The sequence below is a fragment of the Haliotis cracherodii genome, unplaced genomic scaffold (genome assembly GCF_022045235.1).
Source record: "Haliotis cracherodii isolate W230 unplaced genomic scaffold, xgHalCrac1.p SCAF_3, whole genome shotgun sequence".
Taxonomy (NCBI): Eukaryota; Metazoa; Mollusca; class Gastropoda; order Lepetellida; family Haliotidae; genus Haliotis; species Haliotis cracherodii.
Genome location: NW_027266286.1, coordinates 12,220,511 through 12,232,395, shown reverse-complemented (window position 1 = coordinate 12,232,395; position 11,885 = coordinate 12,220,511). Strand labels below are relative to the sequence as shown.

The following is an 11,885-nucleotide window of genomic DNA, read 5'->3' as shown; positions in this document are numbered from 1 at the left end:
CTTCACTGTTGCCTTGATCTTACACTTCAACCCCTCATGAATTATCACTTTTGAGTGTGAATTTGACCTTCAATATCAGTGATAAATATTTCAAAAACATTTCAAAGAGCTATCCAGCACATAAACCAAATATGCAGTCCTTTGGTAGAATTCAACATATCATTGACCAAAATATGGAAGTAATGTAACCAGTATATGTATAAGAGTTACTAAGACTTCTGTAGAAAAGGCAATTTAAGGGAAAATGTAGTATATATAGATCACACACGACCTTTTTCCAACTTCGACCCCTGCCCAAAGGAAGAGTTAGACCACAAACAAACTTTTTGTCTGGTTGTGACTTTAACCTTTGACATAACAGATCAATGTGTCATCAGACGTTTTCAGAGCAAAGGAAACATGTGTTATTTATCTTGAGATGCCCAAGCAATGCATGGTTTCATAAGATAAGTGTGGCTATTAAACTGAGGCAAAATCATGAAACATCCCCATTTACACAGCTGGCAAATGAAACATAAGCAACAATCAAATTATCAATTTCTTTTATTCATATGCCTATAGTATATCGCACATTGAACAGTGTCCACATGATGGTTCCTGATGCAGAATGCAATTTCATCCTATTCTTCAATACTCATAACAGAGTGTGATAACTGTTCGCTTGACAGTACCTACGGATTATGTTCACCAGTTCAGATAACTTACTTTCCCTCAATCCTCCTTTTCTTTCTATATTGCCATGGATGAACAGGAACCAGGATGAGGGGATACCAGTTAGACTCTATCTCTGCTGCATTGTGTTAGTAGAATTGTGAACTTTCCATTTGGTGTTTGGGTCCACATTTAAAGACAATAAGTCCTATTTATCATTCCTTTCAAGTGTTTACAAGAATTTCCTGAATGTCCTGGAAGAATTCCACTCCAGCTTGGCATTGGTTGGTCTTCTCACATTAGCCAGACCAGCCTTTGTGTGTCCCAGTACCATTTGGCATACAATTTCTCGGTCGGCCTCCATTGAAATAACAGGACCCTCATCATCGCTGTCTGGTCCTTCCAGACTGTCAACCTGGAGTACTCATCCAGGGATCTCAAGCAGGACTTCAGTTTCTGCAGCATTATGTAAAAAGATTTTAGCAATCAAAAAGAATTGTTGCCACATGTACTTACAGATAGAAGGCAGCAAAATCACTTAAGTTGTCATATGTGAGTCTTGTTATATGCTAAACATTTAAGATAATCACATCTCAAATCTCAACCAGACAAACCAGTGACTAATGTTATGAACTCGGTCCAGACAAACCGATGATAACTATTATGGACAATATCCCACATCACTGTGGTATGATTACATGTGATCAATGAGCCTACTCAATCACAACCTTATCTATTAATTAGGCTTGGAATGCTGGGAATCTTTTTAAGAGATGTCATTTAGTGATTGTTTCAACTCATCAACATGGAAAAATATATATTCACAATCCTTGTCATATAGCCAAACTTTTGCTGGATGCAGTGTTAAATAAATGATTTGGCTTTAACACTGCTTTGAACAGTATTCCAGATATATCACTGCATGTTAGTTTGATGTGGGAAGAAAGTCTTAAGTGATGCAGGTCTTTGATGAATCCCACGAGTATGTGTATAATGCTGACAAACCTAGCAACATAATCGGGGAGAACCACTGACTGACTGAGTATGGTTTTACGCCGCTTTTAGCAATATTCCAGCAATATCACGGCGGGGGACACCAGAAATGGGCTTCACACATTGTACCCATGTCGGGAATCGAACCCGGGTCTTCGGCGTGACGAGCGAACGCTTTAACCCGGGGAGAACCAGGATTTGAACCCATGACTATAGGTTTCTGCTAAGCCCAAGAGATGCAACTCTGCACAGAAAATTGTAGTGCCTTAGATAATAGGACATCCGTGCCTACAGCGATAAGGAACAAACTGAAGACATATTTGCAAAATAACCATATGAACCAAACAGAATAATTTCAAAATATTTACCACTCACTGTTGCTCTTCTATGGTCTTTCTTTGCATTGATGCTGCACGGATGACTGTCTCTTTTATTCATCCGGACATTCTACAAACATAAGTAGCATTCACATCACAGAAATGTCCAAACTGTACATGTTGTACATTTGATTCAAATGAAAAGACCCCGGGTGTGATTCCGACTTAGAACTACCCTAATCATAATAATTCATGTCAAACATTCAGAGATGACATTTATCCCCATATTTAACAAATGTTAAAACAATATTTTGACAACAAAGTCAGGGTCATTCAACACATACATTACATAGGAAATAACTTGTTCGACAATGCAGAGGGATCCTCACCGAGGTGAATATCATTCCATGAATTATTGCCACATTTTCTTGAAATGCAGATTAATGCAATGCAGTATTTACTTTTATTTCTAGGCTATTTGTTTGGCTTTTCCATGGCACTGTTTTGACAGAGATCTAACCTTGATATGACACTTTGTTCAGAAATGATATAAATAAGAAAATACTTTATTATTCCAGAGAAAATTTGGGTTACATTGTAAAAGCACAGAGAAACAAGTATAAGATTCATGATTTAAGTTAAATACACTCGACCCGTGAAGATTCCGGGGTAGACTAGGTCTTCAGCAACCCATGCTTGCCGTAAAAGGCCATTATGCTTGTCGTAAAAGGCGACTAACGGGATTGGGTGGTCAGACTCTCTGACTTGGTTGATGCATGTCATTGATCTAAATTCCGTGGCTCGATGCTCATGATATGAATCACTGGGTTTTCTGGTCCAGACTCCATTATTTACAGACCGTCGTCATATAGCTGAGTGCGGCGTTAAACAACAAACCAACCTAAATACACTCATACATACACACACAAACACAACATCCAAACACCAGGGTTAGAAATTGGCACTAGTCATTTTGACATTTTAAAGGTTTTGCTATATGCTATCATTTTAGGACTAGTGGACTGAAAGTGTTAGTTTCTACCGCTGCAAACACTAATCAACTAATGAATTGAGTGGTCAGACTAGGTTGTCATCATACTCTGAGGGCATGGATCTTGGCTGAAAATAACAATCACTAGATTGCCTGGTCCATGTTCAATTATTTACAGGCTGCCATCACAGAGCTGGACTATTGTGAGTGTGATGTTTCACATTACATTGAAATATACCATGATGAATACATGTAGTTTGTATTTATCACAAACAAAAATACTCACTCAATACTTGGTATCCTCCCTGAGGATGTCTGTGAACCTGCCCAGAAACCCTGAACATGCTGAAACAGAAAACAACTAACTTGTCTTTATCCTTTCAATGTTTCAGTGTGAATTTGTTAAAGATTGATAAGCTGTCATTATTCATTGTAATCCATATCTCACTTTCAGGTGGTTCAGGTGGCAACACATGATTGGAATTGAATGCCACGTTTTGTTTGACATGCACTTTGCCAGATTTATACCCTTGGTAACTAACCCTCATCATCAAATCCCAGCGTTATGTTGAGAATAAGGACACGACCCTTAAAAGTCCTGCACCTGTAGCTCTTATGCAATCCCAAATAGAAATACCATGTCACAACAAACACTTGATCATAATAATAACAAAGGGTTTCCGAAAACAACAAAACTAAAAGGCCCTTGACGTTTACAGTAGTAACATGGAGATCAGGAAAATATCTAAATCAATCCATTTCATAAGATCTCTGTATAGAAATCATGGAACATTATGTCTCGAAGCCCTGCTACGTACCTGGCATCTGCAAGCTGCTCTTCCTTCCTTCGGCTGTCAATCGAGTTTTCGAAATACTTGACGTCCTCGTTGTGGATGGCTCAGGTGGATTTCGACCGGGATTTCCGAGTTAGAGGTGATTGAGAACAATGTATCGATACACGAGGTAAGCATATCGCAATCAAGCATCACGGTGTACATCGATTACACGAGGTTTGAGTGTTTGTTTACATTTGTGTTCCAAAATGGCGCCCTCGGCCATACAGGGAATTATGGGTAGACTTGCTTGTCCCGGAATAACACGAGTTGGTCACTTGCAGGTTACGGAAAGGGGCGAGTGGTGACGAATGACGAGCGGTCATTTCTGCAGCAGTCACGGAAAGAGACGAGGTTGGCCGATTACAGTTCATACAGGCCATATTGGGAGCCGCGGGGATTTCGACAGTGTGTATTAGGAAGTATACCTATGTGGTGTATGGAATATGCGTTTGCCTACCATGCCAGGCAGTGTGACAAGGGATATCCCAGCGGATGTAATATTCCTACAGCAGAAATGTTTCACAACCTCGATTGCAGGGAGCTGAAGATGTGACATATTCAGACAGAGACCATAATACATAGACTGTTATATGGTCTCTGATTCAGGTAAGGAATATGTTAATAATATTGATCACGTATTAAAGTTCTTTATCTTCTGTAAGCCACTTATTCTGTTTTACATATGTTAGTAAATGTGTGATTTAATTTTTGTAGGATAAGCAATCTACCTAACTTATGTTAATCCTTGCTAATGTATATGATGTAGAAATATGTTTGCTTATTTATATTCCTTTATCTAGAAACTCTATAGTGACTCATTTTTTTAGTTCATACCGTACCGAATAAACTTACTTTTGCAGGTGTGAATAATCAAGAACAAATTAAATGACAGGAGTTTTGCAACAGTGAACATTGTGAAGTGGAAGATAAGACATTTGAAAGGTATGGATATTTTCACTTGTTGAAGAATACCGTGATGACAAGTTTATTATGTTGGGAATTTTGGCGGTGGGGTAGCCTAGTGGTTGTAGTGCTGAAGACCAAGGTTCGATTCTTGTCATGGGTACAATGTGTGAAGTCTATGTCAGGTGTCCCTTGCCGTGGTATTGCTAAAAACAGCATAAAACCATACCCACTCATTTGGGGATTCCGGGTTGGAATTGGTCCCCATCAACCTATGCTAGTTGTAAGAGAGGGTTATACTATAAAGGGAAATAGTACCTCGCCTACTATTGCCTGGTGAAAACAGCACCTTGTTATTTTTTTTACCTTGGGTCTGAATATGCCCGAATACATGAAATTAAACTTGCATGGTCACTTGTAAACACAAATAACTGAGAAATGTTCAAAAAGGTTTACATTAAAAAATAGCATCTTCTTGCCGACTCTGATTTGGAGATGCAACTAAACTTATTGTGAAAATATAATATGCTTTGATTTCTTTGAAGTAAAATAAATGCAATTAAACTTGCAAACACAAATAATTGTTAAATGTTAGTCACCTAAAAATAGTTTACATTAGAAATCAGCCTCTGCTCAAATTTACTCATGATTCTGATTGGGAGGTGCAACTAAACTTATCATTGAAAGATCACATGCTTTGAAGTTTTAAGTAGCTTTACTCAGATTAGCTCAATGTCAAGCTGAACCTGAGTCTGGCGAAAATGTCAAGAAACTGGACAACAGGTATACTATATGTGTCATATTTATTTTAGTAAGTAGGAAATAAATAGTTATTTTATAGAAATTTCATTTATATATATTTCGGCCAGGAATCAACATGTCTCTCCAGATAACAGACAACAATTAGTAGCCCTTTTTGCCAAATCAAGGTGCTGTTTTCGTTGGAGAAATCAGTGACATTTTGCTGAGGTGCCGTTTTAGCCTCACCCATAAGAGATAACCTAATAGATCAGGTGATAGGCTCGGTGACCTGGTTCATGGCATCTGACAGTGACCATCTAACAGTGTGGATTGATGTTCACAATATCAATCACTGGATTGTCTAGAATTTTGGGCCTACCTTTAGAATACAGTACCTAACTTTTCAAACAGGTCACAGTACCCTGTGATGTAATTCGTAGTATTCTGTTGCCTGACACACTGGCAAAACAATGCCTTGTGATGTCAGGGGTCATTGGATGTGCATATATATGCTCTTTTCAGTGGTCTATCGTCTCCACACGCTATGTTGTTGCATGAGTTTAAATTATTTGTTTACTAAATATTGTTTTAAACATTTATATGTGAACTGGATGGGTAAACAAGCAAAAACTTATTTGAATACCGCTCCAGAATTAGAATACAATATGATATGACAAAAGTAAAGTCAAGGAATACAATTATATACATGTTCTTATTATAGAAGCTACGTTGTCGGCGCTGTCAGGTCGCATTTTTAGTAGTAATAGTGTACTGCAATATACGGCAAGGAATAGTATTATAAATTTAAGATGCTATGTACAATCACAAAACCTATTGGATAGCTGAATGTAGTCTTCTACTGATTTAAGAATTTCTAAGTTTATTTTTGACGTCCTTTCAGGATTACCTAACAGAATTGAATTTAGATCATATCCCTTAACATAATAGTACATATTCTGTCTTAAATCATTGTAATTTGGACATATGAGAAAGAAGTGAAGTGCATCTTCAGTGTGATGGCCACAGCTACATGCAGGATTATCTTATAAATATTGCCTGCGAATGCACATTTTATAACAAGTGCTTGTTTATTTTCTATATACTTTTATTTCATTTTTTACTTATTACAGTGGTTAAAATGATTATAAATATAAATTGAAACTAATAATGTGCAATAAGCGGGTTATAGCTGAAATGACACCTTAGCAAAACAGCACTGACTGGCGAAATACTCGCCGAAAGCGAAAACGGCGATTATTACTTGACGAAAATGACACCTTATTTTTTTTTTACCTTGGTAAAATGAATGAAATTAAACTAGGATTGATAACTTGCAAAGACCAATAATTGTGAAATGTTAAAACAAGTTTACAATAGAAATTAGCCTCTACTCCAACTTATCCTATACCCGACTCAATTTATTGTGATAACATGCTTTGAAGTGAAATATATGGAATTAAACACACGTCGTCTCATACAAACACAAATGCATGTAGTTGTTAAACGTTGAAACAAGTTTACCTTCGAAATTAGTCCCCTACTCCAATTTACTCACCGACTCTGATTGGCAGACACAGCTCACTTGTTGTGAATGTATTTTTCACTTTAAAGTTTAAAGTACTCAATGTCAAGCTGAAACTGTATTTAAGAATCCTAACATGGTGCAATTTTTCACAATGGCCTTTTGATGTGTCATTTGAACATGTTGAAAGGTTTTACAAGGGATATTTGTAACCCAATACTTTCCGTTACGGGCGACAATGCTCGCCTAAAGAGTTGACTAACGCCATCAGGTGGCGATCAGACTCGGTGACTTGGTTGATGCATGTCATTGATTCCAATTGTGTGGGTCGATACTCATGATGTCAATCACTGGACTGTCTGGTCCAGACTCGATTATTTACATATAGCCGGAATATTGCTTGAGTGCGGCATAAAACAGAAAACCAAATCATAAGTGTGGGATGAATGATTTGAAATTAGCAAGTTTAATGTGACCTTCAATCACTACAACCTGATCTGAGTCTTGAAAAGATATGACTTTGATTCATTGAAAATTTGCATCATGATAGTTTCAACTGTAGATACAGTTAATCTGTTTGTTGTACAGTTTCTGTATATCAATATATATGTTGTTCAAATAAGCTTTGCCTCTTCACCAACCCTATTCCTCTTTTGGAATAAATAGTGTCTAATAATTCAAACACCATCACCATCATCCTAGTGAACACAACAAAGAAATGCACATCAAAAACGTCATTATTATTATTTCTGATCTCTGATAAATTAGAAAAAAACTGTTATCCAGCAAGATACATTTCCTTGGTCCCAAGAAGCATGTTACATAGTAAACTGACTCGATAAGTTGTATAGCAGTTGTAAAGGCACAACTGACTAAGCCGTCACTACTCAATTAAGTAATTAACAGACAATTGCAAGTACTAATACCCACCCGACACTAATTGCCCTGTTAATCCCTAGTCCACAATGAGTTGACATTGAGTTCATTTTGCTAATTAGCTGTTTTTAGAGTAGCAAGGTAATAAACATCAAAGGTGGGGCAGGCTTTGATCATGTGTTCTGTAGAAGAGATGGTGTCACTTGTTTTATGTTTATTTAGGATTAGCTACATCCCTTGATGCTACCAAGGCAGCCCTTGAGATTATCAGACAGTTTGGCTAGACACAAACTGATGTCTCCCTTGTAGCACACTATGTGTCAGACACAGACTTTGACCACTCTGTGCAGATGCATATCAATGCATAAAGAACATTGGGTAGATGATTCAACAATGCCACACAAGTCAAAGTTGGGTTTCACTGTATTTAGAAACAGACGATGGATCCAAAACTTTATAACAGTAATTATGATTAATTTAAACTTTGCCAGGCCAATATTTTGGCAGATTTGCATGTTATTGTTAATCTTCATTTAGTTAATTTTCAAAAAAGATAGGATGAATGATAAAATATGATAATGAGTCATGAATATTTGAATTCAGATCAGAACAAACAGGGAGGGTCACCCCAAAATGTGAGAGTCTCTAGGGGAGACTTTTGACAAAATGGACAATAAAATATAAAGTGCTTTGCATTTTCTTTCAGGGAGGGTTGTGTCAAAAATGAATGAGAACATACCGGTAATACATGACCGGCCCCTTTAATGTAATATACATAGTTTTTAGTTGATGGTTCAGGTTGTACTTTTCAGTTGAATTTCTTATCACTGTCTATGATGGACTACCAATTAACGGTAGATAATTAATATCCATAATAACTTAGATAAATGCTTCTACAGTCTCATCCTAATTTGTCAAAATTTGAATTTCAATATAGCTTCCATTAATGAATTAATGAATTTGGTGAGAATATCTATTGTCTGAATTCCTAATATACTTTCTTTTGTATTTGGTGTGCAAGGGTAGCCTAGTGGGTGAAACAGTCTCTGAAACCCGGGTTCAATTCACCACATGGGTACAATGTGTGAAGCCCATAGCTGGAATATTGCTAACAAGCTGCATGAAACTATACCAACTCACTCGCTCATTATGTTGTATTTTGAGATCACTTACATGACATGTGTTTTGATAATTATGAATAGTTGCATTTATGTATTTATGTATAAGAACCTATGTAACTTAGTTTTGCATAGTCTTGTTTACCCTTCGTTACATTTTGATGTAATGCAAACATTCAAGCAAAATTTAGGTGAACCTTGTGATATTGTTTTAGAAGACCGGATACATTTTTGTATTTTCTGAACACTTTTCTGTTTGCAATGGCTTATTTACATGTTCAAAGATTGGTTAAATATCAGTTGCAAGATAAATTGTCAATACCTCACTGTTTGAGAAAACAACTTTAAACATTTGTAAATATGTGTGTGTTTCATAACTTTTGACTAACAAGTTTCTAAAGATGTTATGAAATGTTTCAGGTACCTGGATTTCACAATCTGACACCAGCTACATTTAAGAAGATCTTGCTCACACAATTCAGACAAGGGACTCGCCGGAAGATGAACAGTACTCCTGATAACAAGCAACAGATTCACCTCAGAAAGTGATGATTCTGAATGAATAATGCCACATCAGTGTGACTGTAGGTGGTTTTATTATGACACTAATGAAGTCTGAATGAATTTATGCCAAAGCACTGTGACTATGTCCAGGTTGTGTACACCGATGCTGACCATACAAATCTGAATGACTTTTGTGGTTTACTGCAGAAACATAATTGACTTTAGATATTCTTCTTCAATAAAATTCTTCTGAGATTTGACTAATTTGTTTATTTAGAAAATGGCATTGAAGCGTCTGTTCTGTAAGGCCTTGCAAACACCACTGGTTACTTTATGCTAGTTCCTCTTCTTGCTTGATCAAATTTCAATTTGTGATATGTACCAATGAAATGCCATATAATCAATAAATAAGATTTTTTTCCAAAAACATGATTTGTTTTGCTTCATTAGCATAAAGATATATAATACTGATCAGCCATAACATAGGTGCTGAACAAATATGAAATGTACTAATGCCCTGAATGTTTTCCTACTATAAATACTTAACAAAAGTTGTAGTTCCACCTTAGTAGACAAATGACATTGATATTTTTTCTGTACTTTATTTAGGTGTTTTCTATGGATGCCATTAGTCTTATGCACCAATTTGGGACAATTGTATTCTGTTTTATATTCCCATGAAACTACACTGTCCCGATATAACAAGTACTGATACCATTCCAAACTAATCTGTTAATCTCACCAGGGCCAAATGCCAAAGCACATAGCCAATGACTTTCCATTTTTTTCTGAGTGAGAATGCTGTTTTGCCACTTTTAGCAATATTGCAACAATATCATGGTGGCGGACACCAGCAATAAGCTTCACACATTGGACCCATGTCGCAAAACAACTTGTGAACAATGCATGCCCACATATCTCAGTTTGAAGAGGATATTTACCATTAAAATAACACAGAATATTACAACAGGTACCTGTAACTTTTTCTTTTTCTCAGTACAAACTGGAAGTCTGGACATGAAATTTAAGGATATCATTATACAAGAACTGATGTTTGTTCATTAAATACCATTAACATCCGAAAAGGACAAAATATGAAATTGAACAATTTTCTTCTCCAAAAATGTTTTAGGAGGATATTTACCATTAAGATAACACAGAATATTACAACAGGTATCTGTAATGCACAGGCTAACATTATTTACCAGAAGCAAGTCATGAAGAAAATTTGCATCCGGATACCTTCCGGAAACCTTCCGGAAACCTTCCGGAAACCTTCCAGATGCCTTCAACAACCTTCAAATTGCTTGGTATTTTCAAGTTAATTTTTTTATGTGTTTCACACTTAAGTGAACAAAATGCACCCCCCAAATTTTGACATTTTTTTTGGAAGGTTTCCGGAAGGTTTCCGGAAGGTATCCGGGCCGGATCCAAAATGGGAAGGTATCCGGAAGGTTTCCGGAAGACGGAAACCTACACTTTTTTTGCTGTGATAATTGTGAGGCAGGATGTCATCCACAGCCCTGTTATTATTAAAACTAACCTTCAAGCTGTTGCTTTCCGACTTTGCTTTTGCATTGAGCTCTCTATATATTCTGCCTTCCTCAACTCTTCATCAGTTTGATCTTCAATCTCTCTATGATCAACTTCCAAAGCCTTGTATAATTATGGGTGATTTGAATTGTCATAGCCTACTCTGGGGTGGTACACACAATAATAGTAAAAGTAAAATAATAGAAGATTTCATATCAAATAATGACCCATAGTAGAGTCATATCCCTGGAATCCGTGACCACTTTGTTCCTACCTTTTTTATTAAGGATTTGTTAACTAACATGTTTTCCTAAAAAAATAATCCCCATGACCCTCTGGAAAATGACAGCTAACTCTGCCAGAACGCAAAATTCAAAATAGCCGTCGACGCCATTTTTGATAGCATGAAATAGTATATTTCTGGAAGAATATCAGCCACAGATACATATAAGGTGTCCAATTCCACTAATATGACCAAGATAAATTCATAGGAATCGTTATTTTTTACATTAGAAGCAATTCTGACCTTGAATTCCAAGATGGCCGCCGGCTACCATCTTGAAAAACAGAACATATCATATCTCGAATACTAGATGGGCTACAAGAGCAAACTAGGTGTCTTATCTATCTAATTTTCACATGATAAAACTATTGGAATGGTTACTTTTATCCTTGGGATCATATTTATCTCAATATTCAAAATGTTCACCTACAATGTAGGATATAAAGTATATTTCAACTACAAAAGAAACGCACATGCCGGAGGGCTAAATCTTGGAAATTATATGAGCTTGAAAGATATTTTTTGTAGGAGATTAAAGCTAAAATGTTGAATGTAACAAATCTACCAAGATTGATCATGCTAAAGTATGTAATGTGTTTCTTTAGCAGTTGGGTATA

At 36.5% G+C, this 11,885-nt stretch overlaps 2 long non-coding RNA genes across 2 annotated transcripts; one reads left to right on the top strand and one right to left on the bottom strand.

Annotated features, from left to right (window-relative positions):
- Positions 1-1,040: 1,040 nt before the first annotated feature.
- LOC139474891 (uncharacterized) lies at positions 1,041-3,993 on the bottom strand. The gene is made up of 4 exons (XR_011654002.1): positions 3,771-3,993; positions 3,239-3,297; positions 2,020-2,091; positions 1,041-1,107 (listed from the first exon to the last, which is right to left on the bottom strand). It is a non-coding gene; the product is annotated as an uncharacterized lncRNA (long non-coding RNA).
- Positions 3,994-4,248: 255 nt separating this feature from the next.
- LOC139475923 (uncharacterized) lies at positions 4,249-9,832 on the top strand. Its single transcript, XR_011654034.1, has 3 exons — positions 4,249-4,394; positions 4,649-4,730; positions 9,369-9,832. It is a non-coding gene; the product is annotated as an uncharacterized lncRNA (long non-coding RNA).
- Positions 9,833-11,885: the final 2,053 nt, after the last annotated feature.